Source organism: Ranitomeya variabilis, chromosome 5 (assembly GCF_051348905.1).
Source record: "Ranitomeya variabilis isolate aRanVar5 chromosome 5, aRanVar5.hap1, whole genome shotgun sequence".
NCBI classification, from domain to species: Eukaryota; Metazoa; Chordata; class Amphibia; order Anura; family Dendrobatidae; genus Ranitomeya; species Ranitomeya variabilis.
Window position 1 is genome coordinate 639,076,022 of NC_135236.1, and position 15,915 is coordinate 639,091,936.

A 15,915-nucleotide genomic window follows, 5' to 3' on the forward strand; every position below is an offset into this window, starting at 1 on the left:
ATGTAAAAAATAAAGAATTAAAATAAAAAATATGGATATACTCACCCCTCCGGCGGCCCCTGGACCTTAGCGATGTAACCGGCAGCCTCCGTTCCTAAGAATGCAGTGAGTTTAGGACCTGCGATGACGTTGCGGCTTGTGATTGGTCGCGTGAGCGGTCACGTGAGCGGTCACACGACCAATCACAAGCCGCGACGTCATCGAAGGTCCGTCACTCCTCATTCTTAGGAACGGAGGCTGCCGGTTACATCGCTGAGGTCCGGGTCTGCCGGAGGGGTGAGTATATCCATATTTTTTATTTTAATTCTTTATTTTTTACATGAATATGGATCCCAGGGCCTGAAGGAGAGTTTCCTCTCCTTCAGACCCTGGGAACCATCCAGGATAGCTTCCGATACTTGTGTCCCATTGACTTGCATTGGTATCGGGTATCGGTATCGGAGATATCCGATATTTTTTGGATATCGGCCGATCCCATCCGATACCGATACCTTTGAGTATCGGAAGGTATCGCTCAACACTACTAAAGACTAATTGGTAATATATCTTTAAAAGTAGTTGTTTGAGATTAGAAGAAAGGTCAGATTTATTTCTCTTGCCACCGCTACAGGGCAAGTAGGAAGAGCTGGGCAAAATGCCAGAATAGATCTAATAGATGTGCCTTTTCTGGGCAGCTGTGCTATTTTTAGGCTGCGGGGGCAATATCCATGGCCCCTTTCCAGCCTGTGAATACCAGCCCCCAGCTGTCTGCTTTAGCTTGGCTGGTTGTTCAAAATGGGAGGGACCCAATGTCATTTTTTTTAAATTATTTATTTAAATAATTAAAAAATACGGCATGGGAACCCCTCTATTCTTCATAAGCAACCTTGCTGAAGCTGACAGCTGAGGGTTGCAGCCCACAGCTGTGAGTTTTGCCTGGCTGGTTATCAAAAATTACAGGGAAACCCACAACTTTTTTTCAATTATTTATTTACAGCGTGGGCTGTAACTAAATTTATATACTCCCTTCAGCAGCTCCTGCTCTCACTGTTAGGGATCATACCCACTTGTGAGAAAAAAAAAAACAGTCTGAAAAAATTGGATGCAAACTATGTGATTGTCATGTGATTGTCATGAGAGTTCAATGCGATTTTTAATCACACCATCCATTTTACATCTGTATGACATCCGTGCAATGCATTTTTTTTCTCAGCAACTATTTTTATACAATCATTTACAGGACCATTTACAGTGTTCTTTGCCATAGAATGGTAAGGTATCTGTAAAAAACGGACGGAAAACGGGTGGTCCGTATTCCGTGTGTTTTTTTTTCTCACACTCATTTACTTGCATTGGCAAGTCTCGTCCGAGACTCGCAGCAAATCGCAGCATGCTGCGATTTTATTCTCAGTCTGATTTCAGCTGAGAAAAAAATCGCAAATGAGATGTCACCTATTGAATAACATTGGTCCGAGTGCAATCTGATTTTTTATCGAATTGCACTCGTCTGTTTTTCTCGCAAGTGGGTATGGGCCCTTATTAGCAGCAGCAGATGTTGGCTGATGGGAGAAGTAGTCCTATCATCTGACCCCAGTGACCAGAGATAAACTTTATACCTCCGATCTCAGCTGCAGGCTCATGCATTCTTTTGACAGCGTGAGAACTGCGGCTCTCTGACTGGCGGTGATGATTTTACCGCCGATCAGAAGAGGTGTTTGCTGTGCTGTCATGCACAGTAACATGGACTTCCTGGTGAAGTCTGTGTTCAGTGTCCCTGTCCGAACAATAAGTGTTCGGTACGTATGCTGAACTTTACTGTTTGGGTTCGCCCATCTCTAATGCCTGTAAATGAAAGTATGACACTGCAGGTCATGACCACGATGAGGATAATCCCTCATCAAATGGAGAGTGAACTGAAAGGCCTATGGTAATTGTCAGCTAGTTGACCCTGGGAGATTGCTTGTGGGTGGTACACCCATTTAATTGTTCATAAGTCATCGACCCATTATTAAGAATTGGAGAGTCGTGAATCTCCAGTACTTCCATAGGCTCCAAAAGCTAAAATTACAAACAGGTGGATGCTGTCAGCCAACGCCAACAGCACTACAGAAAAAGTTGTTTGTAATTGTACTAGTGGGACCCTGAGTCTGGCGGCTTCTTCACACAGATGTGTTTGCCATCCAAACAATTTGGAAACTAACAGGTACTAAACATGCCCTGTGGAATGCTATCACATTGTTCAGGGGTTGGCTCTGGCATTACTTTTGGCAGAAGACGCTTCCATATTTTATGATAATTATTTTTTTTACGATGTTAGAGATTGTCATTTTCCCAAATAGAAAATCGAAGTGGAATGGTGCATGGGAGACTCCTGGGTTCTTAAACCTAAAAAGAACACTTAATGGTATGAACATAATTTTTTTTTAAATATATACATGAAACACCTTTTAATTTTTCAAAAACATAGTTGTGGATTTACATCTTATTTTAACTTACCTAATGTCAGACAGCAATAAATTTTATATGATTGAGGTTTTTTAAAAATTTGACAACAAAACATATGCCCCCTCCTTACTTTTAATAACTAGATAAGGCGAAGCACACAGCTGTGAGCTGATGTTAAACTAGTCTGGGTATGGCCCAATAGCCTGCCAAGCCACTTCATGTCGGCTCATAGCTGTCTGCTTAGGCTTAGCTGATTATTCTAAATAAGCAGGAACCTACCCAATTTTATAAAATGAAAAACCCTTTAATTAACAAGGCCGATAACATAGCAATGCAAGGCCTTGTTTCACTCCTCCGCTTGGCATTTGCCTCCTGGTTTCAAAATTTTGGCAAAATGTAGTAATTAGCTTATTACAAATACCTTTTCCTATGCACATTTGTTTGCAATGCAAATTTACTTCAGATCACACAATTTTGCATGCTTTTACAACCACACCTAGCCCTTACTACTTTTAGTTTTCCAGACAAATTTCAGGGACAAAATGAGTGTCCCCATTTACTGATATGGGAGTCAGGTTCAGAACCTAAACCAAATTTGGGCCAAAGTTTTTAAACAAAGAAAAAAAAAATGGGTAAAATGATCACTAATTAAAAAAGAAATGTATGTCTACATTTAGCCAAAGGTGATATAATTTAAACATTAGCTACATTAGTCTATAATCTTACCTCAATGTAAGCAATAGTAGTTCATCAGCAGAAATATGTCTGCGTCACCGTGTGTTTTGCAAAGTAAGGCCTTGACGAAGATCCTCCAGTGGCAGGTCAAAGGTCTTCATTGACATAAAATGTGTCTGGGTGCCTACCTAGCTGCTCATACATACGGGAAAAATGACCTCTTGTAGCACGTTTGTACAGGAGTAGATTCACCCAGTTTCTGCGACGCCTACTTGGGGCAGCAGCGGGGATAGCCAGTTCCAAATTACATGGATAACACCCAGGTTTATTAGTAAACGCCAAGAATAGACGGACCATAGCGGCAGGTAGGATGATGAATACATTTTGGGATTAAAACATGAGAGGCCTTTAACCAGGAGAATATGGGTGTGCTCAGCATCTGACCCTTTTGTAAGGGATTTATATAGGGTTATCAATGTAAAATGCCCTTCAACAGTAGGCTGCTTTTAAATTGAAAATTCATGTGGAATGAAAATGAATTGCATATGGATGTCATACGTACATGAGAAAAATTGCATTGGACTCGCATGACACTCATGACTTTTCAAGAACAACATCGGAGCAAATTAACTTACACTGCTGAGTTTGAGCCCTATGAACAAAAGTTGTGCCATTCATGAAAAAAAGCAATAATATGATAAAATAAAAAGACTTTTTCAGGTGATATATGCACAGGGATACCATTAAAATAAACCAGATGGAATGCAAAATTAGACCATACGAGAAGAGCTGAGTCCCTACTGCAGAGCTCACAGGACATTTTCTACTTTTTAAAACATAGTACTATAAATAAATGAAAAAAGGTCCGTGATGTTGTGGACCTTAATACGAAATTCAACAAACAATATCATAACCTTGACATCGGAAGTCACGTTAAAGTCTGATACATTACAATCTTGCGGCTGAAGAGCAAAGGCCATGTTATCTAGCAGACTACATCAATGATTTGTGTGAGGGCCAAGGGACAAGGGCAGAAGGCAGATCACACTGCAAGCAAAGGGATATTATTTGCTCTGCATCGAGTCCAACTTTTTATGAAAGGTGAATTGAGTTCCTACTTGGATTTGAGTATTATTAGTTAACATCTAAATATTTTTGTTGTGCTACACTGTTTCTTTTTCTATACATTTGTAATAGAATTTTGGTGTAAAATGTATTTTTAAAAATAAAATTAAATTTATATTTTTATTTAAGACAAGCAGCACAATGTTTGTCCTATCCTTCACACTTGAACAAGACCAAATATCGTCACCAAAGTGAAAAATAAAATTCCACATGTTGCTTTTTTGGTTTTGCAGCAAATATCACCTTCACCAATTACTTACAAATAGATTAAATCCATTGTGAAAATCTACACCAATAGATTTTTTAATGCCGCGAGCGAATGGGATCTGCTAGGCTATGTTGACACTGAGTTTTTTAAGAAGTGTTTTTGAGCAGAAATTGGAAATTGTAAACTCTCCAAATTCTCCTTAAAAAGTGAAAATTCCTCAAAAACCTAATGTTACTGCTCCAAAGACTTAGCAGAAAGACTAAGGATCTGATTCAGGGCAGTCTCACACGTCCAGATAATTCCGGTACCGGAAAAAATCGGTACCGGAGTTATCCGTGTCCGTGTGCCCGTGAGCTCACGTAGGCCATACGTGCGGCACACGTGTGCCGCCCGTGTGCCGAGTGGGTACCACACGGAGCATGCAGGAGACAGCGCTAAAGTTTAGCGCTGTCCCCTGCATCGTGCTGAAGCCGTGATTCCATATCTTCTGTGCAGCAGCGTTTGCTGCATAGAAGATATGAATAATAGTGTTTAAAAGAAAGATCTATCTGTCCGCCGCCCTCCCACCCCCTGTGCGCCCCCCCGCTGTTCTGAAAATACTCACCCGCTTCCCTCGTTGGCTGTCGCTGCTTCCTGTCCTGGCTGCACCTTCTCCTGTATGCGGTCACGTGGGGCCGCTCATTTACAGTCATGAATAGGCGGCTCAACCCCTATGGGAGGTGGAGCCGCATATTCATGACTGTAATCTGCGGCCCCACGTGACCGCATACAGTAGAAGGTGCAGCCAGGACAGGAAGCAGCGACAGCCAACGAGGGAAGCGGGTGAGTATTTTCAGAACAGCAGGGGGGCGCACAGGGGGAGGGAGGGCGGTGGACAGATAGATCTTTCTTTTAAACACGATTATTCATATCTTCTATGCAGCAAACGCTGCTGCACAGAAGATATGAATCGCGGCTTCAGCACCATGTGGGGGGGACAGCGCTTACTGTAGCGCTGTCTCCTGCACGCCACACGGAGAACGTCCGTGTGAGGTACGTGTTTTACACGGACCCATTGACTTTAATGGGTCCGTGTAATACGTGCGCTCCCACGAACACTGACATGTCTCCGTGTTTGGCACACGGAGACACGGTCCGCAAAAAATCAATGACATCTGCACAGATGCATTGATTTTAATGTGTCTACGTGTGTCAGTGGCTCCGGTACGTAAGGAAACTGTCACCTCACGTACCGGAGCCACTGACGTGTGAAACCGGCCTCATAAAGACGCTGTGTGTACATATCCTCAGGGTGCACACTGAGGCTATTTGCTGAGATTTTTGAAGGAAAACTGAGCAGAAATTTTTAATTTTTGAGTAGTTTTACATTTTTGAGGAGATTTTGCTCAGTTTCTACACCAAAAACTCCTCCAAAAAAACTGTGCGCAAACCCTTTTTTGGGTATGTAAACACGGCATGATTAACCCTTTCACGACATGCGCCGTACATGTACTGCGCATGTCGGGTCCCCTGCTTTGATGTGCGCTCCGGAGGTGAGCGCACATCAAAGTCGCGACATGTCAGCTGTTTTGTACAGCTGACATGTGCGCGCAATAGCGGCGGGTGAAATCGCTATTCACCCGCCGCTATTAACCTGTTAAATGCCGCTGTCAAATGCAGACAGCGGCATTTAACTACCGCATCCGGCCGGGCGGCCGGAAATGACGTCATCGCCGACCCCCGTCACATGATCGGGGGTCGGCGATGCATCAGGAAGGTAACCATAGAGGTCCTTGAGACCTCTATGGTTACTGATCGCCGGTGGCTGTGAGCGCCACCCTGTGGTCGGCGCTCACAGCACACCTGCAATTCTCCTACATAACAGCGATCTGATGATCGCTGTTATGTAGCAGAGCCGATCGGGCTGTGCCTGCTTCTAGCCTCCCTTGGAGGCTACTGAAGCATGGCAAAAGTGAAAAAAAAAAGTTTTTAAAAATGTGAAAAAAATATTAAAAATATAAAAGTTTAAATCACCCCCCTTTCGCCCCATCCTAAATAAAACAATAAAAAAAAAAAAACCTACACATATTTGGTATTGCCGCGTTCAGAATCGCCCGATCTATCAAATAAAAAAAAGCATTAACCTGATCGCTAAACAGTGTAGCGAGAAAAAAATCCGAAACGCCAGAATTACGTTTTTTTGGTCGCCGCGACATTGCGTTAAAATGCAATAACGGGCGATCAAAAGAACGTATCTGCGCCGAAATGGTATCATTAAAAACATCAGCTCGGCACGCAAAAAATAAGCCCTCACCCGACCCCAGATCACGAAAATTGGAGACGCTACGGGTATCGGAAAATTGCACTTTTTTTTTTTTTTTTTTTTAAGCAAAGTTTGGAATTTTTTTTCACCACTTGGATAAAAAATAACCTAGACATGTTAGGTGTCTATGAACTCGTAATGACCTAGAGAATCATAATGGCAGGTCAGTTTTAGCATTTAGTGAACCTAGCAAAAAAAAACAAACAAAAAACAAGTGTGGGATTGCACTTTTTTTGCAATTTCACCGCACTTGGAATTTTTTTCCCATTTTCTAGTACATGACATGGTAAAACCAATGATGTCGTTCAAAAGTACAACTCGTCCCGCAAAAAATAAGCCCTCACATGACCATATTGACGGAAAAATAAAAAAGTTATGGCTCTGGGAAGGAGGGGAGCGAAAAACGAAAACACAAAAACGAAAAAGGGCCGCGACTTGAAGGGGTTAAGGAACTGGCTGACTTGCTGAGGTTTCCTAGGTGAAGCTGCTTCAGGAAAAAGCTTGTGATTTCGCTGGTGGTAATGCCATTGTTTTTGCAGTCACCAGTGTCTCTTTTCTATTACTTATGGCTTGTTCACACCTCCGATTTTCTCGAAAAAGTGATATTCGTAGTTTTCACAGATAGCACTCGTACTTGTGATAGTCTATGGGGCTGTGCATGTGTCCGATTTTTTTTTGTTTTGTTTTCTCAGCAAAAATTTTGGAGACCTGTCTAATTTTTTTTTCACAATTTCATGGTTGCCGAACATTGAAACGGTTAATAGAAGTGCCATAAGACGGAACGTGTGCAAAGTGATTAATGTATTTCCAGGCAGGTTCCAGGTAGAGTTTTCCATGTGTACATACGCTTATGTTTCTTGAGCATTTTTTTTTCTGAAAACTATTTTTACAACTCTTGGTGAAAAAAAAAACATTCATTTTACTTTTTTGAAGAGATTCTGATGGAATCGGCTCTAAACCAAGGGCACTGTGCAATCAAAAGACTACAAGGAAATGTTTTAGGAAAACCAAAACTGCTTCAAAAACATCTAAAAAAAAAAAAAGAAAGCATTCCCTGTAAGGGTATGTGTCCACGTTCAGGATTGCATCAGGATTTGGTCAGGATTTTACATCAGTATTTGTAAGCCAAAACCAGGAGTGGGTGATAAATACAGAAGTGGAGCATATGTTTCTATTATACTTTTCCTCTAAGTGTTCCACTCCTGGTTTTGGCTTACAAATACTGATGAAAAACCCTGACCAAATCCTGATGCAATCCTGAACGTGGACACATAAAAACTGAATGTAATCATAGGATTAAAACCACGTTAACATTGTATTCCACTTTCTTGCGGAATTTCTAAACTTATCAATATGAGATGTGTAAATACAGCCATGGGATAAATACAGATTGGTTATCAAATGTTAGAGATTTTATTTACTTATGATTAAGGGGCATATTTGGCCCTGAAACACGCAAACTGGTGTCTGGGATCCCTGCTATATGTGCCATTTTTTCTATTGTCGGCTATCTATGCTTTTATATGAAGATTTTGGAATAAAGCTTATTGGAGTGCAACCTCTTGGTGCTGGATTTTTTACTACTTATTGATGACCTGTTGTTTATTTGGGATCTGGGATGTCAATATGGTGGCATATCTAGTCTAGACCAGTTGCTACATAGGGTAGTGTTATGTTATTGTTATTTCCACACCATGCAGTTTACAGTTTCTTAAAATATGCAATATCATAATCAAATACATCTCTGTTCTGCATGGCGATGACGTTTTGGCTAAAGTTCTGGACAGGAACGGGCATAGTTGTGTTGCGAAAAAAGCTCCTATTTTGGGACAGAAACTTTCTCCTAGCTTATTTAGAACTTAAATTGCCAAGAAGAATACCTGGTTACAATACAAAGGTACATACAAGTGTGGTATATCACATGCTTCTTTTGTTGTTCATTTAATTTCTTTCAAAGAGTGCCGATTACATGTAGATTGTACTACCTGTTGAATTAAAATGCGTATTAGGAAGCACCTCTTGGATGCCGCAAACTCAGAAACCAGGAATATGTCTGCTGTTTCATTCCATTGTGCTTTTGCACACCCTGGTCAAATTTGTTCACTTTTGGTTCAGGGCATTGAAAAGGTTTATTCACCCTTGAGAGGAATTCAGCACAAATCTAAGCTTCTCATTAAAGCCTATTTGATTTTTTTCTCACTAATTGTATAAAGAATGGTATAATGTAAAAACAAGATCTGATTTTACATTGGTTTTATGTGGTTTCTTTGTTTAGCTTTTAACCTTTGTACCTGTCTTCAACATGTATTCAATGCATTTACCTCACACCTGAGTTTGTCCATGTGACACTCTCCTCAGGAAGCAGTTCAGTGCAGGTGTTTTTGATAAATAAATACATAAATAAATGACGTAGGTCCCCCTTATGTTTCATAACCAGCCAAGGTAAAACAGACAGCTGCGGTCTTAGGGTATGTGTCCACGTTCAGGTTTGCTTCAGGCTTTGGTCAGGATTTTATGCAAGTAAAATCCTGACCAAAACTGCACCTGAGGTCACTGGCAGGTCACCTGCGGTGTGCCTGCGTGTTTTGCTCATTGTAGCAACATGCTGCGTTTTGAAAAAACGCACCGCGCATGCGTTTTCGCGGCAAAAACGCATGGTGGAGTCGGGATTTCATGAAATCCCCTCCACTATGCTGTAACATCTGGACGCTGCGTTTTTGACGCTGCGGAAAAACGCAGCGTCAAAAACGCAGCGTTTCCTGAACGTGGACACATACCCTAATATTATCAGGCTGGGAAGGTCCCTGGTTATTGGGCCTTTATGAGCCTAAAAATACAAGCCTGTGGTCACTCCACATTAGATACGCCAATTCCGGCACTTTGACAAATTCTTACCGAATGCCATGGTGTATTGGAAATCAGGTTAATGATACTTGGGGTTGATGACAGCTGTGATTTCTCATAAAACACAGCTGACATCAACCCCTGTGGTTAGTAACATCAGGCACACCCATTACTAACCCGGGAATAAAAAATAAAACACACACACAGAGAAAAACACTTTATTTAAATGAAGACTCCCCCACTCCATCCCTCCTTCACCTATTCATTGGAAAAAAAATTGAAAATTACATGCCGGTCCAGAAAATGGTACCTGAAAGACATAAAAAGATAGAAATAAAGACAATTCTTCCTTCACCAATTTATTACCAAAAATGTTGCATGTAGACCACTTTTCTCGAATCTGTCTCTGGAATCTATGAATAGCAGTAAAATTCCTGCTATTCACAGGTGGCAGGTAGTGACTACGAGGCTAATCAGAGCCGCCGAGTTTCGCTGCGCTCAGCGAGACACAGCGACGATGATGAGCATTGACATCACTGGTCTATAGGTCTGTTATGTGCTCCTGTTGTGTTGTTCCGATTTACCATGTATTCTGACCTCTGCTTGAATTTTGATAATCCGCTTGCTTTCCAATTTTGGTCCCAACGTGACCTCTTAGCAATGACTTTGTGTGGCAAACATTATTGCCTTTGGATTGCACCACAGAACAGTAGCTGACTCCATGACCCCAGCTTAGGGGTCCCTATTAATTTCGGATTTCTGTATAGAGGTTAAAAAGTGAAGGCTAGGGCAACCGCCTTGAAAACGGAGTAGCTAGGGCCAAGCCTGTTTATGGTAGCCATCTTAAGTGCCGTCAGGTGAACACAATCAGTGCCTTTGTTACAATTACAATGTTAATCACAAACAGCAAATAGACCACACACCTATGCCGTCCGTGTGCTGCCTGTGATTTTCATGGCCTCGTAGACTCATATGGGTGACTTTGATTCTGTGACTACTGTCAAAAATAGACATAATCCCGTGATATTTTTGCAAGCACAGGGTCCACAAAAAAACATGGATATGTGAATAACATCATAAACTTTAATTGTATGTGTTCTCTCCGAGAAAGACATGGCTAGGCCTACTACATGACAAACGGACGTCCGACTGAGATCGTACAACTGCAACGTGTAAATTCCAATGCAGATTGAGCACAAACTCATTGTGGATATTTTCCATTTGCTTCAATGAGGAACTAAAACAATAATATGCAATAAAAGTTTTTAAAGGTCAAATGCATATAAACTTTCTAATAACACAAGAATAGGCTTTAGTCTGGTTTGGTAGTATACAGCATATCGATTCCCATGCTAATGTCTGATTCAATCCTGACACTCCACCTAACTCTCCCGGTGCTGATATATGTAGCGTCATCTGTCACAGGAGCCTGTGGCCATAAGGGTGTTAATAACCCTTATTTCTTCTCTATCTCTGAGTTTCGCACTTTTTTCAAATGATCACATACACTTTCCTGATACATCAGCTAAATGCATATAAAAAGTAAGTCCAATGACAAGAAAAGATAGAAAACACAAGTTTCATTAACCGAAACACAGTGATCCATGACAGGTGAGATGTCAAACTCGCCATGTGTATTGTGGTGAAACGCTACCTGAGTGGGTTGGGGAATACATGCTTGGCACGGGATTTAAGCCCTCAGGCATGATTTCTCCACTTAAGTCAGTCTATTTGGTTTATTAAATATCATGAACCACATGACATACAGTCTATTTCATTACATCCATGAACTTATCATGACCACCAGTCTGTTCATGCAGCAGATAAACTTCTCTGCTATATATTACAATCCCCTTTGTCCGGGGTTACCTTTCAGGAGCTCCGGCTCCACACACACTGACTCCTGGCAGGGCTGGTTCACAGAGTAAAGCTGCCTCACTGGGATCACCGTCCTTGTGACGAGGGCACCTTGGATAGTCCAGACCCACAGTAGGAACTGTAGCTTCCCCAACACAGAAGCTGTCTCACACTCTGTAGATGCAGCCTCTCCATGTGCTTTCAGGAAGTCCAGTCACAGGCCATCAGTCCATGGTCTCACCAGGTGCTTGCAGGATTCCAGTCCACTCCAGGACAATCTAACACCCTGAGCATTCAGGTTCATGGTCTCTCAGGTGCTTCCAGGAAGTCTCCACTCACAGGAGCTTTCAACACAGACCACCAGGTCCACGGCCTCTCAGGTGCTTCCAGGAAATCTCCACTCACAGGAGCTTCCAACACCGACCCCCAGGTCCACGGTCTCTCAGGTGCATCCAGGAAGACTCCATTCACAGGAGCTTCCAACACCCTGACCATCCAGGACCTTGCACATGGACCAAACAGATCCATACACTCTGACCATGTGACCAGACCTCAGTCACATTATATGGTTTCAACCACTCCCCTAGATGGGAGTGTGTGTGTTGTTAGCCAGTCCCGCCCAGCTCACCAGCTAACCCTATAAGCCCGCCCTTATAAGTAAACACAACAAACTCTTGTGGAACTATAAGTTCCAGCATAACCATATCATTTTGGGCTCACAGCGCAGAGCACCTCTGCGACACATAACGGCCATTTACAATCCTGCCGGACTTTGTCTCATCACCATAATTATGCCTCCAAGTGCATCCTGAAGCACACACACAGCGCCCCTTGGCTGTAACATGGGTTACCGCACCACAGTATGGATATTAATATTTACATGTGCCACATCATTAGGCCATAAACATACCCAAGCATTTCCCATGCGTTGCTACCGTGTAGCGAAATAGGAGTTATTCTTTTGCATGTTACTTTATGCCATGTTCAACCAAAGCCTATTTCTGACATTGACAGATTAAATTCACGCAATATTTTTTTGATGAGTTTTTGACACTACATAGTTTTGCTGCAACAAAAAAGTGCAGCGTCTTATTGTTCAGGGAAACTGGATGGGACTTATAGAAATCTCTTAATAGAAATTCTGAGTGGCTCCTGCGAGAGCTGAGATAGCCCTATCCACAGATTAGAAGATGGTAACTCAGACCTATGCTGCCTAAAAGGCAGTCGAGTTCTTCATGTTCCTCTTAAAGAACCAAAGGGCAGTGCAGAGTGTAAATTACCTACAGAAGGGAAAGTGTGCTGAAATAGTAGGAGATCCCAGAGTAAGTAAAACAAACCATGAAATACAAAATAAAGAATTAAGTACTGTTATAGAATATGCCCCCTACTTCCTAAAAAGAAAAAAAGATAGGTGCAGGGTAAAGAACATAAACAGCAAAGAGATAAACCCTAGCTGGTCTTTCACTGACTTAAACTACAGCAGAATGGCTGGACATCCAAATGATAATATCACCAGCAGGAAATACCAGCAAGGTGGAAGTATATAAAGCTGTATCTGAAAGTTGATAGGGCAGACAAATGAGTAAATGAAAACATCTGTCACTCTAGAAAGACTGAAGCAAGGATAACAGAAACTGAACACCAGGAGATAATGTGTAACTGCTCTGGCTCGGCGGACAGGGAAGTTGACTAAAAAGCACAGGCTCAAGAGTTTGAACCCAGATGCAAAAGAGAAGTTCATGGTATCCAAGGGAAAATTGACATGCTGCAGATTTGAAACACACACAGCAGGTCAGTTTACGCAGTGTAAAAAAAGCCAGTGGACATGAGATTTCTATAAATCCCATCTACTTTGCTGGAACAGCTACAGTATTTGGACAGCAAAATTACGCATCATCAAATTCTAACCAAAAACTCATTCTGGGAATTTAACTCAGCCCCTTAACGACTACCGATAAACATTAAAACTGCAGCCCTTTAGAGCTTTAATCTTCATCGCCATTTTGAAATGGCAGTATAAGTGAATATCACTCCCTGTGGGTTAAAATCCCGCAGGTGACAGCTGTACATGATAGCTGACACCCTGTGGCATGGTCCCCAATCAGTTTTGGAACTGATCGGGGCCGACAAACCTCATAAATACAGCTGCCAATTGCAACATGTTATATCATGTCAGAGGAGAGAGAAATTATTTTTATACCAGATCTCACTTAACCGGCCGCCTTGATCATGTTCTACAGGGTACCTCTGGTTGCTCAGATGTCTGAGATTTTTGGACTCTTGGGGGTGCTTTTAACTTATTCCCGACAAGGTCTGAGATGGTTTAGTGAATCTTGAATTGAGCAGGGACACGATGACCCTTGAGGTCCCTTCCAACCCTAACATTCTATGATTCTATGATTCTAAGGGAATAAGGTCCCTTAGCAGATGTTGTTTTTATGATTATTGATGGTGGTAATTAAGGGATTAAACAAAAATAAACAAAAAAAGTTAATGGGCTCTATATAACACCTTGATTTATGACATACTACATGGGAACAGTTCACACCTCCACCAGACTGACTCCAGATCTCCAAGTCATCACTACCACCACCTCTCCATTTGCAACAAAACCCTTAATTTGATTTCCTTGGCTTATCTTTGGGAGGTGTCACCCCATCCACCTTATGCAGGAAAGTCCTGTTGTAATATCCCTAAATGTTGTGCTTTTGTCTCAGTAAATCATTTGTAAACCTGCCTGAAGAAGGAGTCTGTGTGCTCGGAAAGCTGCAAATATAATTCTTCTTCTGGTTACCCAATTAAGGTATCACTCCTAGAAAACTTCTGTCATTTTGGGGCACAAAAGTATTTACATAGATTTTTCTGCCTAACACGGTACCACAATGTAATTTTTGTATGTCTAATATACATATATATGTGTGATGCATTTATGGTGTTTATGTGTACATATACAGTAGGTGTGTTCTATTGACTATCTAGCTATCACCTGTATGACAATTGATTTGGCCAGTGTATTTATTTATTTTACTCATTCATAAAGCTCCATTAATTCCACAGCGCTTTACAAACATTATTGACTCTGTCCCCATTGGGGCTCAAAATCTAGAATCCATATCAGTATGTCTTTGGAGTGTGGGAGGAAAACGGAGCACCCCAGAAAAAACCACGCAAACACGGGGAGAACATTGTTGTCCTTGGTGGGATTTGAATCCAGGACCCCAGCACTGCAAGGCTGCAGAGCTAACCAGTGAGCCCCCGTGTTGCCCCAGTGTATGGCACTATCAATAGAAGGGTTTCAGGGAGCTTGAAGTTCCGACATTGATTTAGACATTGTTGGGGTCAGTCCACACATAGAAGAATTGGTGAAGATTTCTGCACATCTGATCCTCCTGCTGCATTTTGACTAAACCTAAGTTTTCATTCTTGAAATTTAAGAATTTTCTATGGTACTTCATCTTTTTTTATTTTCACAGAGCTGCAGAACTCTGGGGTTACAAGTACATTGTGAAAACAGTATTCTTTCATTTCCTTTTTTTTCTTTACTTGGGCCCATGTTTAGCTAATTGAAACTTCCCCATAGGCACACCTACATTTCACTTTTTTCCTGACATGCCTATATTCCTGCAGAGAAGCCTAAATTAATTGCTTAATTGTACAGCAAGAAAATCTGCCATTTTCACCCACACAATAACCCTCAACCACGAGTGTATAAACATTCTTAAATACCTAATAGTGTGCTATCATCTCCTGTGTAATCATGTCTCATTTCCAAAAGTGTCTTTAACCTTGATTAAATGGTAAACACCCACTTTATTTCCTTTCTGTTGCCTCTAAATTTACGATCAACAACTGATTTAATTGAAGTTTTCTTGTTTAGATTATGTTTTAATGAAAACACATGGGCGGGAAGGGTTTACTCTGACATGGTGCGAGGCGGTGCAACTCACAGGAAATAAAGAATTTCACAGCAAATTTTGCTCTTTATTATTGGGAAAATGCACAAATCGTTCCCTATGGACACATTGCATATGGCGCATAATGAGTAGCATGTGTGTAGACTCGATGGTCACAGTGGGTGGTCTCGTCTGCTGGCATAGCTGTCTTTTGAAGGGCTGCATGGGTCGAGGCTCATCCCAGTAAATGTTCGTACTCCTTCCCCATGGGCCAAACTCTACTCAGACAAAACAGGATGAGGCTACCACCCTCCGGTAAGACTTTTTTTGGGATCACAGACAGTTAACAGCATATATTAGATTCCCAGCAAGGACAATAGATGGTTCAAGTGACAGAGTCTCACCATTCCACTGACTTGACAGGGATTAGAACCTCCACGACTTTGGGGAATACAGTGCCAACTAACTCAACCAGTACAACCTCGCTTTTGGTGGGCACCCACAGACAGGAGGTAGCGGCAAGCTTAGGATCAAGCACAATGAGGTATGTGGCCAGGTGACCCAATGATCCCAACCTGGGTTACCGA